The sequence below is a fragment of the Arachis ipaensis genome, chromosome B1 (genome assembly GCF_059453495.1).
Source record: "Arachis ipaensis isolate K30076 ecotype BB chromosome B1, ASM5945349v1, whole genome shotgun sequence".
In the NCBI taxonomy this organism is placed as follows: domain Eukaryota; kingdom Viridiplantae; phylum Streptophyta; class Magnoliopsida; order Fabales; family Fabaceae; genus Arachis; species Arachis ipaensis.
Genome location: NC_142436.1, coordinates 45,564,013 through 45,582,739, shown reverse-complemented (window position 1 = coordinate 45,582,739; position 18,727 = coordinate 45,564,013). Strand labels below are relative to the sequence as shown.

General features: G+C 37.4%; 1 non-coding gene across 1 annotated transcript; it reads right to left on the bottom strand.

Moving 5' to 3' along the window:
- Window positions 1-15,516: 15,516 nt before the first annotated feature.
- On the bottom strand, window positions 15,517-15,624 carry LOC148576423 (small nucleolar RNA R71). The gene has a single exon (XR_015904156.1). It is a non-coding gene; the product is annotated as a small nucleolar RNA R71 (small nucleolar RNA).
- Between the last annotated feature and the right edge of the window lie 3,103 nt (window positions 15,625-18,727).

Below are 18,727 nucleotides of genomic sequence, written 5' to 3'. Positions count from 1 at the left end.
TTGGTCCCTGATTATACTACACACCATTATAGGTCCAAGTAGAGGGAGGATTATATGTCACATATCTAAACACCAAAACCCATATTCTACTCAAGTGTGAGAAGGGATTTCAAGCATGGTTTCATGTTTTCCTTCAAAAGGTTCCCATGAAACCCAATTGCATTCAATCTCTTTTCCAAGATAATTGAACACTAAGCATTAAGAATGAAATTCCTTCTAGCAAATCAAAGAGAAGATGAAGAGAAGAAAAATTTCACTATTATCAATCCATCAAGTACAACAAAGCTCCCTCTCTCAATAAGAGGGAAGTTAGCTACTCATAGCTCAAAAAGTACTCAAAAGTGAAGTGTAAAAGTGGATCAAAGACTAACTGGTTAACCCCCTCCTTCAGTACTCCTTAGGGGGTATTTATACTACTCCTAGTAAAATAAAAGAATTACAGAAGTGAAAAAGGAAAATTACATTTTGGAGGGAAAAGAAGCTCAATAAGTGTGACCTCCAGCTGGCGTGTGATTGGCGCTCTAGTGGCGTGTCACGTGCTCTTTAATTTTAGCTTGGCGTGCAATGCCCAGCCCTTCAAGTGGCACGCTCATCTCTCTAACAACCTTGGCATGCCACGCCTTCGAGCTCAAGTGGCACGCCCTAGCCTTTTTTCCTTTCTCTCTTCCTCTGGAAACTTGAACTAGCATGGCACGCCCAGGGTCTGGCGTGCCACGCCCTTGCTCTATGCTTGGCTAAGCTTTTTTGGAAAGTTGCACTAGCATGGCATGCCCAGGGTCTGGCGTGCCACGCCCCTTTGTGAGTGAGTGGTTCCTCTGTTTGGCGTGCCACGCCTCAGCCTTCAAGTGGCACGTCGTAGTGACATGCTTGGGTTGGCGTGCCACGCCTTTGATACCAAGTGGCACGCCCAGTCCTTGCTTTTGTTATCTTTGTGCATTGGCGTGCCACAACTGGTTGCTCAAGTGGCACGCCTAAGTGAGGTTGAGAGGTTGGCGTGCCACGCCTTCGACTTCAAGTGGCACGCCCAGTCTTCAATTGCCTTCAGCCCCTTCTCTGAATCATTGTACCAGTGTGCCACGCCATGCTGTTCAAGTGGCACGCCCATGGATTTGTGAACTCTTCAAGCTTGGCGTGCCACGCCTGGGTTCTCAAGTGGCACGCCCAATTGACTTCTTGGAGCTGGCGTGCCACACCTTCGATACCAAGTGGCACGCCATAGAGGGGGTTCTTCTTGGAATGGTGGGTTGGCATGCCATTCCTCTTTGCTCAAGTGGCACGCCCATAGTAGTTGATGGATTAGGCGTGCCATGCCCAACCTGGCGTGCCACGCCCCTTTTGTGTCCTCCATTGTTGTTCTCTGGAACTTTGTACTAGCGTGCCACGCCCAGCCCCTGGCATGCCACGCCCACATGCATGCTTGGACTTCCCTTGTGGAATTTAGTACTGGCGTGCCACGCCTAGCTCCTGGCGTGCCACGCTAGTGAATTTTTGTGGCGTTTGTTCTAAGTGGCACGCCAGTTTCACACGCCCAGCTTCTTGTTTGTCTTCTACCCATTTTTTATGCCTTTTTCACCTGAAATTCAGTACAACTCATCTCAAAGTAGTGTACCATAATATTCATCAAATAATGCATGAATTGTACTGATCAAATGAGATTTATGCTCTTTTATGATTTTCTTTATGCAAGAAAGAAGGGTATATGATGTAAGTCATCAGAGCTTTTGCATAAATTTGATATCATTCTAGATATTTGAATGCATTATGGTTGTATGTTTGCTAGGTAGCCTATACTTGCATTGAATAGTTTGTTTGGTGTCCTAAAATCCAGTATGTCGATTTTGTTAGAGGGCTAGTCGGTAGTTGTGTATTGCATGAAGTTATTAAGTATGTGACTAGTCATTCACTTTTTTATTAGTAGAAATATCAAATTGTTTTTTTGTTGATGGACACTACTTACTTCTTCTTTGCATTGAAACATTTGGTGCAGGAAGCAAATTAACTAGTTGTTGAAAGGGTTTTCAAATTAGTCCTATTCTCTAGCTGGACGTGGCATGTCGGAGCCTTGTTTAGTTAACTAGACCATTTTACTTTTCTTGTGATATCAAGACCGAGCGCAAAGCCGGGACAAAGCTTCAACTTTTCTATTTCTTGTCTGCAATCACTGTCACCTCACATATGCTTTCCAATAGGAATCTAATCTTCGAATTCTGAAGTTGCACTTCAGTGTTAAATTGTTAATTATATCTAAGGTCTCAAGAAATTTTATAATTACGAACCAATAAATTAATGTTATTAGAATTACAAGAATTTAAACCTCAATAAATCAGTGAAATAAAAATAGATGTATTATGGTGAAGCATGAAATGAAAGCAATGTTGAAGAGAAAGAAGAAAGTACTGACAGGGAGTGAGTTTGCAGTGGAAAATGCAAAAGAAGAGGTGGTGTCCATCAAGAGATTATGATAATCACAATGCAAAATCCACTTTTTGTTATGAATCATGTCCTCTTTCTTAGTATTCTCCATATCTTGATGATCCTGATACTCAACTAGCTTAGCTTCCTCAACACACATGGTGGCTAACGCAGTCATGGACTACTTGCACTTGCACCTTCATTGCAGCTTGGTTGGACAAGAGGGATCTCAATCAATGAAAGTTTGGATGGAATATCAGACTTTTAGCTTTTGCTTATTCGGTACATACATTATTGATACATCATACATTATATTGTATTGTACTCATAACTTAGCTTCTTTTTAATTAATTTATTTGTTATTGGTGCAGAAAATTGTGGGGTCTGGAGTAGTGTTTCTTATCATAGCATGGTGCATACAAATGAGAGGGCTACTATTTGCCTCCATTTTTAACCCTCTCATGCTTGTGATTGTGGCTGTTGTGGCTTCTTTCATGTTGGATGAGCAATTATATCTCAGAAGGTACATATATGATAGACTTTTGTATGTATGATGTTTATTATTGGTTTTCGTATATATTTCATTAAATCATTATATAGTATTTCATAACATGTGATTTTTGAAACAGATAATATCATCATGGGCTGGCTACAAAATATATCTGAAGAAGGATAAGAGGAGAAATAAGAAGGCAAAGTTTTCTTGTGAGGAAAGAAGAAGAAGAAGAAGAAGAAGAAGAAGAAGAAGAAGAAGAAAGAGCAACTAAAGTGAATTTTGCAGATGAGATAAGTGGAATTAACACAGGACCTCCTTTACCAACTTCATCTAATGAATCTTCTGTTACAAATTAATTATTAGAGCAGTGAAAATTGTTCAAATGAGTTAGAAAATTGAATAGGAGTTGCTTGTGGCATAGGTCTATTTAATTTACTAGTATGAGAAAAATTATTTAAAGCCCTTTGAATACCCACTAACAACTTTTAATTTACCCAATACACTTTGTTGATGTATAGTTGTTACTTATTATTATAGTTGATGTATCAATACAATTTGTTTATGTTTTGAATTATATTGACTTGCTTGTTTATAGTACTTTTCTTTTAGTTTGATAATACGATGAACTTGTTTAAATTTATATTAAATTTGTATGAAATCAGGTTTATTTTGCAATAAAAAATCTAAAAAAAAATGTTTTACCTTACTAACGGATTTATAGACGAATTTTTCGTCTATATTCAGAGTTATAAATGCTTTTCCAGGCTCCAATTATCGACGGAAAATCTATCAGAAAATTCGACGCTAGTTATCGACGGAAAATATGTCGAAAAATCGAACGGTTTAAGCGAAATTGAAGTGACGATTACCGAGAATAAGTCTGTCGGTAATGGAAAAAATCTTACGATTTTTTAGCAAAAGGGGACCATTACCGAGGGAAATTCTATCAGTAACGGAGAAAAATCTGTCGGTAAATTACCGACAAAAAAATCCGTCGGTAAGTAATTTCCGACGAGACTTTTAAAGAGGGATAAAATCTGTTGGTAACCAAAAATCCGTTGGTAAAAGAGACTAAATCTGTCTGTAAATCCATCTGTAATAAGCAATTTTCTAGTTGTGATTTCATAAACAAGATATCATCAAAAATAATTTTCTTATTCTTTAAGAAGGTATGGTCAAATTCAAGAGAAGAGTGAGAAGAACAATTTGTAAACCCCGTAAAATTAGAGAATAATTAATCAGTAAGTTAATTTTTAATAAAAGAAATTAGAAATGTAAATTTTATGGTAAAATAGGATAGAGCTAATTAAAACAAGAATTTTGACACTAATTTCAAAGAACTTGGCCCAAGATTGGGCCGAACGGGCAGAACCGGTTAGACCGGGCCCAAGGGCCTAACCCAAGCCTCATTAATTAGAAGCTCAGCATCCCCTTCCTTCCCAAAATGACTTTCACGCTACAAAAGAAGGGAAGGAGGGAGGAGAGCTCTTAAATCCTAACTCCACAACTAAATCACCATAACTTTCCGCTCCGAGCTCTGATCGCCGCACCGTTTGCGGCCACGCGACCGTAGCGTCGAGTTCTACAAAGTTCAGTATGTTGTAAGGTAAGAAAGTCACATTTTATTCCTCAATTTATCCCTTCTCAATTCCAAAATTTAGTAGCTTGGAGGTTGAGGTTTAGGTGAATTTAATGTTCTAGGGCCAATCTAGCTTGGAGAATTAGTGGGCTCTTGTTTGATTAAGGCACATATCAGGTAAGGATCTTCAAACCCTAGTGAATCCTCTGGTTAATTGTGAATGAGCATTAAGTTGGTGCATGTGAATGTGATAATATGTGTTAGGTAGTGTATATGTGAGATTAGAACTCAATTGAAGAGATTGGATGCTTGTTTAAGCCTTGGGTGCTGAGGTTTCGGTGTTGGAGGCTTGTGACCTCGTCAATTTGGGTGTTTTTGGCTTAGGGGAAAAATCGGCCAAGGTATGGTTTTGGTTTCTCGTATTTAATATATAATGTCTTGTGAAAACTTAAGCTAGACGACTTAGGATAAGTTAAACTGTGTGTGTTTGATGCATGTTTAGTGGTTTTGGTGAAAGTTTATGCTGTTCAAAGAACGGATGAAAAATATTTTAAAATAAAAGAGTTATGTGCGTCGAAAGTTTGGAGGGAAAAATTGAAAATTCTGCAGCATTCAGCATTTTAGCTATTTTGCATAACTTGCGTACGCGACCAGTGCACGTGACGTCACCAAACCCTTCAAGTTTGGCATCTTCCGTACGCGAGTAGGATGCTTGCGTACGCGAGCAGTAATTTTTGAAGGGTTGCGTACGCGACCACCTGCACACGATGCGACCAACCTCTTCGGGTTGGGCATCTCGCGTATGCGAGCAAGGTGCTTGCATACGCGAGCATGGTAAAATCAGTCCTTGCGTACGCGAGCAAGGCGCTTGCATATATCAATGACCCTGTTTTCAACAAAGTGACTTTTTATGTTTTAAAACATGCTTTTAAACCTCTAAACATCTATTTTCACTCTTTTAGCTCCTAAACCTTAGTTGTATGCTTAGTAATGAGGTGAAGTTAGGAAGGGGTGGTAGCTTAGAAGAGAAGAAAGCTTGAAAACATGATGAAACATGGTTGAAAAGTGTGAAAGTGTTATGAAATTGATGAATATTTGGTCATAAAGATATGATGATTGATGATTGAACTGAGATGGAATGAATGAATATATGTTTGGGATACCTGTGCAGTAGCAAGGATTGTGGTTCGTCCCGCTTGCTCCAGGTCACTAATTGTGACGCCTGGGTAGTAGCAGCAGTAGTGAATTATTCCGCTTGCTCCAGGTTGAGCTTCTAAACACCCGCCTGGGTAGTAGCCGCAGTAGGGGTTATTCCACTGACTCTAGGTTAAGCGGGTAGTAGCAATGGGTTGTAGCTTAAACTCACTTGCTCCGCAATGGGTGTTTCTGTCCATGGTTAGCTACCAGAACATGTCGGGTTAGCTATATAACCGACAGATGATATCATCAGCCATAGGACAGGCATGCATCATATGCATAATGTTTGAATTGCTTGCTTGTGTATTAATTAGGATTACCTAAATGATTATAATATGCTAATTGTTATACTTGCTATCTGACTCTACCTATGTTTGCCATTGTCAGCTTGTCTGTCTATGCAATTTCATCGGAGTTGGAGGATTGGAGGAAAGGCGGAGAATTGAGGGTTTTGGATAGAGTTGGATAAGTTTAAGAACCTTAGAGAACCACCCTGATTTTATGATTTCTGTTTTAGTTCTTTAAGATTTATAATTTGAGTTTCAGAGTTCTAGGATTGCCTTTGGCATTCCCGGGACCTTATTTATTATATATGTGGGCACCTTAACCATACTGAGAACCTTCGATTCTCACCCCATACATATTTTGTGGTTTTTTAGATGCAGGTCGAGATGCGCCTCGCTAGGCGTCTGAGGTTCTTTGGCAACGAAGATAGGAGTTTGGGCTCTTATATTTTGTTATGTATATAAATGCTTAGACTTCTCCTTTTATGTATTATACCTTGGTACCTCAGAGAGGCTTTTGTTGGAGGACTAGGGTTTATTTTGAGAACTTTTGATTTTATGGGATTATATGTATGTATGTATGTATGTATGTAAATATTCTCCGACCGGCCTTATCTTTGCAGGCTGAGCTTGGAGCTTAACTACTATGTATCCTTGACCCTCTACTCTTTTGTATACATGTATTTATTTGCACTTAAGCTTTTCTTCATACGCAAGTAAACGTCATTCACGAGCGTTGCGCTTTTTGGTCTCACAACTTTGCTTTATCCATTCTTTCAAAGGCTCCTAGATATAAAACTTTTTCAATTGTTTATATATATTTTGTTTTTTTAGAGGTCATAATACCTCACAACCTCTATCTTATGACTTAAGTATAAAATTCTGTATGATAGGGTGTTACATAATTCTTCTTATCTTTTAAGCTTGTGAATGATATTTATTTTACTCTTTTGAAATCTCTAAGGATGACTTCCTAAACCAAAGGATCAAGAACAAAATTTTACCCTAAAGGATCATACAACAACCGAATGTTGAAGAGAAAAGAAAAGGTTTTGCTTCACAAAACTTAAAGAATTTGATATGAAAGTAAGGGATTGAGAATAATTTATTGGTTGAATTAGTTTTTGGATATGAGACATTGGCTTCTTGAAATTTAAATGTAAAAGTGGTATGCACATTTAGTTTCTCTTTTCTTTTTTTTCTCTCTTTTTCTTTCTTATTGTACACTATTGGTCTCTCTCTCTAACAAGGCTAGTTTTATGGTTCTCTTTTTTTTTTTATTGTGCAACATTGGTTTCTTTCTCTCTTTTATTACTAAGTGAGTAATTCTCTCTCTGAGTACTGCCATTCAAACTTGTGGTGGCACGAAACAAAAGTTCATTATTGATCAGTACTGCGCGCCATTCAACCAAGGTCAATTTTGTTGTGGTATGAAGCATCTTTTTATAATTATCTTATCTTACCTTCATATTTATTTAACATAGGGAGGGCCATGGATGATGAGATGAGAACAAGGATAATGTGTGGCCATAATTAAATCTTGAAAAATAATTACTAAATGTGATAATTATTTAATCACTTATTTTTATTTTATCAGATCAAATAGTAATTTTACTAGTATAAATAGTGCTAATATTATATGTTATTTCAACTCCTAAATATTTTAAAAATATTTTAATGTAGTTAAATCAATTAAAGAATACCAATAAAAAAATTTTATCAGTTGAATTTAGACCAGATAATTAAATAACATAATAAAATATACATTTTGTCTTATATAATTACAATAATATTATAATTTAATGACTTTCTTCTTCTTTCTTTGTTTACATACTGGTGCGACTTGCTAAAACAAAACAAATTGTGATTCACGAATTTCACAAATTTGAGTCATTAAAAATTAAAAAAATTACCTTACAAAAAATTTGGTTCTTACATATAATAATGACATAAACACTAATTTTAAGAATTTAAACCGTATACAACAAATTTTTTCACATCACATACCATGATAAAATGCATATATTTGTGAGATCTTATACGAATAAAAAAATATAGGTAGACAATAAAAATATTAAACAATGTGAATAATGAATATATTGGATATTCAATTCATTAGGTGTGCGAATGGTCATCCTAATAATAAAATTTAAGTGGATAATATAAAAGTGTAGTATATTTTTATTTTATTAGGCTAATTATAAAACTCATTATTCATATTATTTAGAAAAACCATTGGCTACCTAGCAAAATTTCAAATGAATTGCTATTTTCTAACTCTTGGGGTTAAGTTATTAAAATGGGGGGTTAAGTTATTAAAATGGGACAGTATGGAGTGGTTTAGAAAATGAATTCGTTGGTAGAAGTAAGGTTGTTAAATCCTCAAATAAATTTAAGGGGTTAGCGTGGAGTTGTAAAAGTTATATTTTTTATTTTTAAAATTTGTTAAAAAATTTAAAAATATTCATAAATTTTATTTTATTTTAATTTTATTTTTGAAGTTTTCTATTTGCATCAAATATATTTTTGACAACTAAATGTTTACAAAGTTTAGGACCAATCCAGTAATAATACATGACAACTATATTCGATTTGCTTGTGTTGAAGGTTATTCTTGTGAAATTATTGCTGAATTGGTGCTAAAGTTTTTGAAAAATTAGCTGCTAAGAGTATATTTGATGCAAATCCAAATCTTTTGAGATAAAATTGAAACAAGATAAAATTTAAGAATATTGTTCAATTTTTTAACAAGCTTCAAGAAAAAAAAAAATATACTTTATCCTCAATTGAAATACTTGATATGTGATAAAGAGACTCACTGTAAGACCCAGAACTTTTAAAAAATCATATTTTGAGTGATTCCAAATTTATTTATTTATTAGCGATTTTAATTTCAAAAAAATTATTTAATTGAGAATAATTAAATCAGATTTTGGTAATTAAAATAAAAATTTTACTTAATTTTATAATTATTGAATAATTTTCTATATTTAAATTATAAGGCTTAGTAGTTGTAAAAGAAAAAGAATTTTATACTATTTAGCTTAAATAATTGAGATTTTGGAATTTAATACTTTAAGTTTTATAATTAATTATATTATCTTATATTTTAAATTAGAATACTTGATTGAGAGTTAATTAGCAAATTGATAATTTAATTAATGTTTTAAAGTAATTTAAAGGGACTAAATTAGATTTTTAATGAAATACTCTATCTCCTAATTTAATTAAAATTACAACCCTAATTCCCAAATTAGGAAAATCCTAACCCTGAAACCCTTTCCCCAAACCCAGTAGCCGCAGCCCCCCCCCTCTTTCCCAACAGAACACACGCACACACACAGAAAGAAAAGGAGGGAAAATGTTGCGAAGAGAATGAGGGGAAGAGAAGGGGGACGGCGCCGGCGGGCATCATTGCCGCCACGCCATCGTGCCGCCGTTAAAGGGGAGGAAGCAATGAACCATAGCCATGGAACGGAGGAGAGAGCGCACACACAAGGGAGGAATAGCCGCCACTGCCGTCGCGTCTTGCTGACGCCGCCTCCACTGAACTTGCCGCCGTGTCCCACGCCAGAGGAGGAGAGAGAGAGATCGGACAGATAGAGAGATGCGAAGAGGAAGGAGGATTCGCGCCGCTGCTGCTGACCATGCAGTCGTTTTCGAGGGAAGCCATCACCGCCAGTGTCACTGTCACCGAGCCTCCTCGCCATCACCACTGCCCTCGCCGATGCCGTTGGAGGCGCGAACAGAGGAAGAACACGCACGAGGGAGCTTGCAGAGAGGGTGAGACGCGATGGTGGTCGGTTGTTCCGCCACCCTTGCTGCCGCCGCTGTCAGAAGCTATCGCCATGGCCGCGGGCTTTCTAGCTACTGCAGTGGTTGTGGTCCACTGTGTATGGTCGCCGGGATAGTTGTTTGGGCTGCTGAAACCACCGCCGAAGCTTCTGGCCGCTCCTGCCGCCCGAAACCCCGTTGCCGTCGCCGGAAAACTCTACCGGTAAGGGTTTTTGAGTTTGGTTTTCATTTGTTTAAGATTTTGGAAATTTTATCGTCTCTGTATGTGGGTTTTAGTCACCATCGCCGGAGTCCGGTCGCCGCTGCCGCTTGAGGTGGCTGCCACGGCCGCTGCCCCACTAGTTCAGAGCCCGCCACTGTTTTGTTTCGCTAGTTCAGTAAGTATTTCTGTTTCGAAAGCCCTGCATTAGTGTTCTGTTCCGTGTAATAAAGTATTTGCGATGTTAATGGTTTTAGGAGTTAAAATCCAAGTTTGTTTGTGGTGTTTGAAGCTGTTTCTTCTTTTGAGAGAGCAAACGGAGCCAAGATTTTGGTTGCCATCAATTCGGGTTGAGGCAAAAGGAACTCTGTGAGACGTCTGAATTATGGTTTCGATGAGATGAGGTAGGGGCCTTTTCAGAAAAGCATAGTTTATAAACTGGAAGTATTATATATAGATATTATGTGGTAAAATGTATCCTTGAGTGATAGTATAAGTCTTATGTAATGTTGGTTGTCTTGGATTAATATGAAGGCTTGGTTGATTCGATTATTATTTGGTTTTGTGAAACGGACGGTTTTGAAGTGTTTCTTTAAAGTCGCTTCTTTAAAGCTTTGAAATCAAGTTTAATCTGTTGGAAATTAATTTGAGTTTGATTCGGTTTTTTTGAAATATGAAACTGGAATGCACCTTTGGATTCAGTTGGATTTTAAGCTGATTTGGTTTTGAACCCTTTAAAGAGGGTTGTGGAATGGTTTCGATGGAACCCGGAAAGGGTGGCAGAGTCCATGTTTTACGGGAGGTTCTGCCGAAATTTCTGCCAAAATTCAAGATTTTATTCGAAATGTTATTTGGAGAGTTATGAGTCTAAGACTTGTACTATTTTACTTGAACTATTTACAAAGGTGAAGAATTGTGTTTCGAAATGAATTATTGAAAAGAGAACTATGATTCAGCTTTGTTTCTTAAGAAAAATATTTTTACCTTTGGGTGCAAGACATTTAGAATGGGCTTGTGTCTTAAGTTGTTTTAAAGGTGAAAAGGTTTATGTCTTTGAAATTAACTTGAGGAGTTCAATTGGAGGAATTTCAGTGGTTTTGAAGAACTTGAATTTTGATTGATAAACCTTATTTTTACGACGTTTTGGGAAAAGTTTAAAGTATCCTTTAAAGTTCTGGTTTAGAAAAACTAAAGTGATTTCCGAGCCATTGGAAATGTTTGAGATTTTTAGCATGGGATTGAAATTAGTTTTAGTTTAAGTAAAAGAAAGGATTTTGAAAATGTGGTTGGAGTAACTGATTTCACGACTTGGTTTGTGATGAGCGGATAATTTATACGCTTTTTGGCATTGTTTTTAGTATATTTTTAGTAGGATCTAGTTACTTTTAGGGATGTTTTCCTTAGTTTTTATGTTAAATTCATATTTCTGGACTTTACTATGAGTTTGTGTGTTTTTCTGTGATTTCAGGTATTTTCTGGCTGAAATTGAGGGACTTGAGCAAAAATCAGATTCAGAGGTTGAAAAAGGACTGCTGATGCTGTTGGATTCTGACCTCCCTGCACTCAAAGTGGATTTTCTGGAGCTACAGAACTCAAAATAGCGCGATTCCAATTGCGTTGGAAAGTAGACATCCAGGGCTTTCCAGCAATATATAATAGTTCATACTTTGGCCAAGAATTGACGACGTAAACTGGCGTTCAACGCCAGCCTTCTGCCCAAATCTGGAGTCCAGCGCCAGAAAAGGATCCAGAACCAGAGTTGAACGCCCAAACTGGCACAGAAACTGGCGTTCAACTCCACAAATGGCCTCTGCACGTGCTACACTTAAGCTCAGCCCAAACACACACCAAGTGGGCCCAGGAAGTGGATTTATGCATCAATTACTCACTCATGTAAACCCTAGTGACTAGTTTATTATAAATAGGACTTCTTACTATTGTATTAGACGTCTTTTTGACCATCTTTGGATTACCTTATGATCCTTTGATCACGTTTTAGGGGGCTGGCCATCTCGGCCATGCCTGGACCTTCACTTATGTATTTTCATACGGTAGAGTTTCTACACTCCATAGATTAAGGTGTGGAGCTCTGCTGTTCCTCAAAGATTAATGCAAGTACTACTGTTTTCTATCCAATTCATCTTATTTCGCTTCTAAGATATCCATTCGCACCCAAGAACGTGATGAAGGTGATGATTATGTGTGACGCTCATCACCATCTCCCCTATGAACACGTGCCTGACAAACACTTCCGTTCTACATGAAATAAGCTAGAATGAATATCTCTTAGATCTCCTAACCGGAATCTTCGTGGCATAAGCTAGAATGATGGCGGCATTCAAGAGAATCCGGAAAGTCTAAACCTTGTCTGTGGTATTCCGAGTAGGATTCAATGATTGAATGACTGTGACGAGATTCAAACTCGCGAGTGCTGGGCGTTAGTGACAGACGCAAAAGGAGGGTGAATCCTATTCCAGCATGATCGAGAACCGACAGATGAATAGCCGTGCCGTGACAGGGTGCGTGAGCATATGATTCACTGAGAGGAGGGGATGTAGCCACTGACAACGGTGATGCCCTTGCATACAGCCAGCCATGGAAAGGAGTAAGACTGATTGGATGAAGATAGCAGGAAAGCAGAGGTTCAGAGGAACGAAAAGCATCTCCATTCGCTTATCTGAAATCCCTGCCAATGAATCTACATAAGTATCTCTATCCCTTTTATTGTTTATTTTAATCTAATAAAGTATCATGTTTAAATCCGCCTGACTGAGATTTGCAAGGTGACCATAGCTTGCTTCATACCAACAATCTCCGTGGGATTCGACCCTTACTCACGTAAGGTATTACTTGGACGACCCAGTGCACTTGCTGGTTAGTTGTATCGAAGTTGTGACAATCATGAATTAAGATCAAAGCACCAAGCTTTGGAGCCATTACCAGGGATTGTTCGAGCCTGGAGATCACAATTTCGTGCACCAAGTTTTTGGCGCCGTTGCCGGGGATTGTTTGAGTTTTCGGCAAGCTTTTGGTCCGGTAACATCAGTGCCAAATTCTCTCTTGGTCCAGCAACAATAGTGCCCAGTTCCAAGTTTTGATCCGGCAACAACACCAAGTTTTTGGCGCCGTTGCCGGGGATTGTTTGAGTTTGGACAACTGACGGTTCATCTTGTTGCTCAGATTGGGTAACTTTCTTTTCGTTTTCTGTTCAAAAAAATTTTCAAAAATATTTTTCAAAAATTTCTCCTTTGTTTTCGAAAAAAAATAAAAAAATAAAAAAATAAAAATGTTTTCAAAAATTTTATTCAAGATTTTTAAGAATGAATTCTAGTGTTTCATGAAGCATGTTGAAGCCTGGCTGGCTGTAAAGCCATGTCTAAATTCTTTTGGACTGAGGCTTCAACTAATAACTTCAATGCATGTAATTCCATATATCACAGCTTGGCTGGCCATTGGCCATGTCTAGTGTTTTGGACTGGAGCTTTCATTGAAAGCTTGGCTGGCTAGTGAGCCATGTCTAATTCCTGGACTGAAGCTTTAGACTAACATGGCAAGATTCCTGGAATTCATATTAAAAATTTTGGAATCCTTATTTTTTCTTTTAAATTTTCGAAAAATATAAATAAAAATCCAAAAAAAATTAGAAAATCATAAAAATCAAAAATATTTTCTGTTTCTTGTTTGAGTCTTGAGTCACATTATAAGTTTGGTGTCACTTGCATATGCATCTTGCATTTTTCGAAAATATCATGCATTCATAGTGTTCTTCATGATCTTCAAGTTGTTCTTGGTAAGTCTTCTTGTTTGATCTTGATGATTTTTTGTTTTGTGTCTTTTCATGTTTATCATATGCATTCTTGAATTCATTAAAGAATTCTAAGTTTGGTGTCTTGCATGTTTTCTTTGCATTAAAAATTTTTCAAAAATATGTTCTTGGTGTTCATCATGACATTCAAAGTGTTCTTGGTGTTCATCTAGACATTCATAGCATTCTTGCATGCATCACATGTTTTGATCTAAAAATTTCATGCATTGCATTTTTTTTGTGTTTTTCCCTTGCATCATAAAAATTCAAAAATCAAAAAAATATCTTTCCTTTTTTCTCTCATCAAATTCGAAAATTTGGATTGACTTTTTCAAAAATTTTTAAAATCAAATTGTTTTTCATGAGTCAAATCAAATTTTCAATTTGAAAATCTTATCTTTTTCAAAATCTTTTTCAAAAATCAAATCTTTTTCAAAATTCTTAGTTATTTTCAAAAATTCCAAAAATATTTTTCAAAAATCTTTTTCTTATTTTATACCATAATTTTCGAAAATAACATAATCAATTAATGTTTTGATTCAAAAATTTGAAGTTTGTTACTTGCTTGTTAAGAAAGATTCAAACTTTAAGTTCTAGAATCATATCTTGTGATTTCTTATGAATCAAGTCATTAATTGAGATTTTAAAAATCAAATCTTTTTCAAAAACTAATTTCTATCATATCTTTTCAAAAATATCTTCTTATCTTATCTTTTTCAAAAAAATTGGTTTCAAAATATCTTCTCTAACTTCCTAACTTCTTATCTTTTCAAAATTTGTTTCAACTAACTAACTAACTTTTTGTTTGTTTCTTAACTTTTTCAAAACTACCTAACTAACTCTCTCTCTCTAATTTTCGAAAATATCTTCCCTCTTTTTCAAAAATTTCTTTTTAATTAACTAATTATTTTTAATTTTAATTTAAAAAAAAATTTCGAAAAAAAATACTAACATTTTTCAAAAACCATTTTTCAAAAATCACTAACTCTTTTTCAAAATAATTTTCGAAAATTTTCCCTCCCCTATCTTATTCTATTTATTCATTCATATCCTAACATCTCATCTCACATCTCTTCCATTCGTACAGTTGCATTTCTTCCTTTACATCACATTCTTTGTCTCCCCCTTCTCTTCCACTCACAAAGGGATCCCTATACTGTGGTATAGAGAATCTCTATTATTATTATCATTTTTCTGGACATTCTTCCTTGTCATATGAGCAGGAGCAAGGATAAGAACACTCTTGTGGAAGCAGATCCAGAACCTGAAAGGACTCTGAAGAGAAAATTAAGAGAAGATAAAATACAACAATCCAGAGATAACCTTTCAGAAATTTTCGAACAGGCAGAGGAGATGGCAGCCGAAAATAATAATAATGCAAGGAGGATGCTTGGTGACTTTACTGCACCTAATTCCAATTTACATGGAAGAAGCATCTCCATTCCTGCCATTGGAGCAAACAACTTTGAGCTGAAACCTCAATTAGTTTCTCTGATGCAGCAGAACTGCAAGTTTCATGGACTTCCATCTGAAGATCCTTTTCAGTTCTTAACTGAATTCTTGCAGATATGTGATACTGTTAAGACTAATGGAGTAGATCCTGAAGTCTACATGCTCATGCTTTTCCCTTTTGCTGTAAGAGACAGAGCTAGATTATGGTTGGATTCTCAACCTAAAGACAGCCTGAACTCTTGGGATAAGCTGGTCACGGCTTTCTTAGCCAAGTACTTTCCTCCTCAAAAGCTGAGCAAGCTTAGAGCTGATGTTCAAACCTTCAGACAGAAAGAAGGTGAATCTCTCTATGAAGCTTGGGAAAGATACAAACAGTTGACCAAAAAGTGTCCTTCTGACATGCTTTCAGAATGGACCATCCTGGATATATTCTATGATGGTTTATCTGAGCTATCAAAGATGTCACTGGACACTTCTGCAGGTGGATCCATTCACCTAAAGAAAACGCCTGCAGAAGCTCAAGAACTCATTGACATGGTTGCTAATAACCAGTTCATGTACACTTCTGAAAGGAATCCTGTGAGTAATGGGACGCCTATGAAGAAGGGAGTTCTTGAGGTTGATACTCTGAATGCCATATTGGCTCAGAACAAAATATTGACTCAACAAGTCAATATGATTTCTCGGAGTCTGCATGGAATGCAAGCTGCATCCAACAGTACTCAAGAGGCATCTTCTGAAGAAGAAGCCTATGATCCTGTGAACCCTGCAATAGCAGAGGTAAATTACTTAGGTGAACCTTATGGAAACACCTATAACTCAACATGGAGAAATCATCCAAATTTCTCATGGAAGGATCAAAAGCCCCAACAAGGCTTTAATAATGGTGGAAGAAACAGGTTTAGCAATAGCAAACCTTTTCCATCATCAACTCAGCAACAGACAGAGAACTCTGAACAAAATGCTTCTAATTTAGCAAATCTAGTCTCTGATCTATCTAAGGCCACTGTAAGTTTCATGAATGAAACAAGGTCTTCCATTAGAAATCTGGAAGCACCAGTGGGCCAGCTGAGTAAAAGGATCACTGAAATCCCTCCTAGTACTCTCCCAAGCAATACAGAAGAGAACCCAAAAGGAGAGTGCAAGGCCATTGACATAAGTGCCATGGCCGAACCTGTAAGGAGAGGAGAGGACGTGAATCCCAAGGAGGAAGACCTCCAGGGACGTCCAGTGATCAATAAGGAGCTTCCCTCTGGGGAACCAAAGGACTCTGAGGCTCATCTAGAGACCATAGAGAGTCCATTGAACCTCTTTATGCCCTTCATAAGCTCTGATGAGTATTCCTCTTCTGAAGAGAATGAGGATGTTACTGAAGAGCAAACTGCCAAGTTTCTTGGTGCAATCATGAAGCTGAATGCCAAATTATTTGGCATTGATGCTTGGGAAGTTGAACCTCCCTTGTTCATCAATGAACTAAGTGATTTGGATCAACTGACATTGCCTCAGAAGAAACAGGATCCTGAAAAGTTCATAATACCCTGTACCATAGGCACCATGATCTTTAAGGCTCTGTGTGACCTTGGTTCAGGAATAAACCTCATGCCCCTCTCTGTAATAGAGAAACTGGGAATCTATGGGGTGCAAGCTCCTAAAATCTCACTAGAGATGGCAGACAGCTCAAGAAGACAGGCTTATGGACAAGTAGAAGATGTATTAGTAAAGGTTGAGGGCCTTTACGTACCTACTGATTTCATAGTCCTGGATACTGGAAAGGAAGAGGATGAATCCATCATCCTAGGAAGACCTTTCCTGGCCACAACAAGAGCTGTGATTGATGTTGACAGAGGTGAAATAGTACTTCAATGGAATGAGAACTCCCTTGTATTCAAAACTCAAGGATCTCCCTCTGCAACCATGGAGAGGAAGCTTGAAAAGCTTCTCTCAAAGCAGAGTCAACCAGAGCCCCCACAGTCAAACTCTAAGTTTGGTATTGGGAGGCCACAACCAAACTCTAAGTTTGGTGTTGAACTCCCATATCCAAACTCTAAGTTTGGTGTTGGAGAGTCTCAACAAAGCTCTGCACATCTGTGAGACTCCATGAGAGCCCACTGTCAAGCTATTGACATTAAAGAAGCGCTTGTTGGGAGGCAACCCAATGTCTATCTAATTCTTATTTTTATTATTTTTCGTGTTTTCTTAGGTTCATGATCATGTGGAGTCACAAAATAAATAGAAAAATTGAAAACGGAATCAAAAATAGCAGAAGAAAAATCACACCCTGGAGGAGCATCTGTCTGGCGTTCAAACGCCAGAACAGAGCATAGTTCTGGCGCTGAACGCCCAGAATGGGAGCATCCTGGCGCTGAACGCCCAGAACAAGCATGGTTCTGGCGTTCAACGCCAGAAATGGCAGCAAAGGGGCGTTGAACGCCCAAAATGGGCACCAACCTGGCGCTGAACGCCCAGAGTTGTGTGCAAGGGCATTTTGCATGCCTAAATTGGTGCAGGGATGTAAATGCCTTGACACCTCAGGATCTGTGGACACCACAGGATCATCTCAGGATCTGTGGACCCCACAGGATCCCCACTTTACCTCCTCATAATCCTAGTTTTTATTTCCACATCTTCTTCTTCATCTATTCCTTCTCCTTTTGCTCGAGGGCGAGCAACATTCTAAGTTTGGTGTGCTAAAACAATTATGTAAAGGATCTATAGCTCAGTGGTAGAACATTTGACTGCAAATCAAGAGATCCCTGAGATACCTCAGGGGATTCATTTTCTTCCATACAATTATTGGAAGCAACTAAGGGTGGAACATCAGGAGCACTCCATCATCCTTCATGAAATCAGAGAAGATCTAAAAGCAATGAAGGAGGAGCAGCAAAGACAAGGAAGAGACATAGAAGAGCTCAAGGACATCACTAAGGTGGACTCATTCCTTGTTCTTACTTTCTCTGTTTTTCGTTTTCTATGTTATGTGCTTATCTATGTTTGTGCCTTCATTACATGATCATTAGTAGTTAGTAACTTTGTCTTAAAGTTATGAATGTCCTATGAATCCATCACCTCTCTTAAATAAAAACTGTTTTAATTCAAAAGAACAAGAAGTACATGAGTTTCGAATTTATCCTTGAACTTAGTTTAATTATATTGATGTGGTGACAATGCTTCTTGTTTTCTGAATGTATGCTTGAACAGTGCATATGTCTTTTGAAGTTGTTGTTTAAGAATGTTAAATATGTTGGCTCTAGAAAGAATGATGACTAGGAGACATGTTATTTGATAATCTGAAAAATCATAAAAATGATTCTTGAAGCAAGAAAAAGCAGCAAAGAACAAAGCTTGCAAAGAAAAAAAAAATAGGCGAAAAAAAAATGTAGAAAAAAAAATAGAAAGAAAAAGCAAGCAGAAAAAGCCAAATAACCCTTAAAACCAAAAGGCAAGGGCAAATAAAAAGGATCCCAAGGCTTTGAGCATCAGTGGATAGGAGGGCCTAAAGGAATAAAAT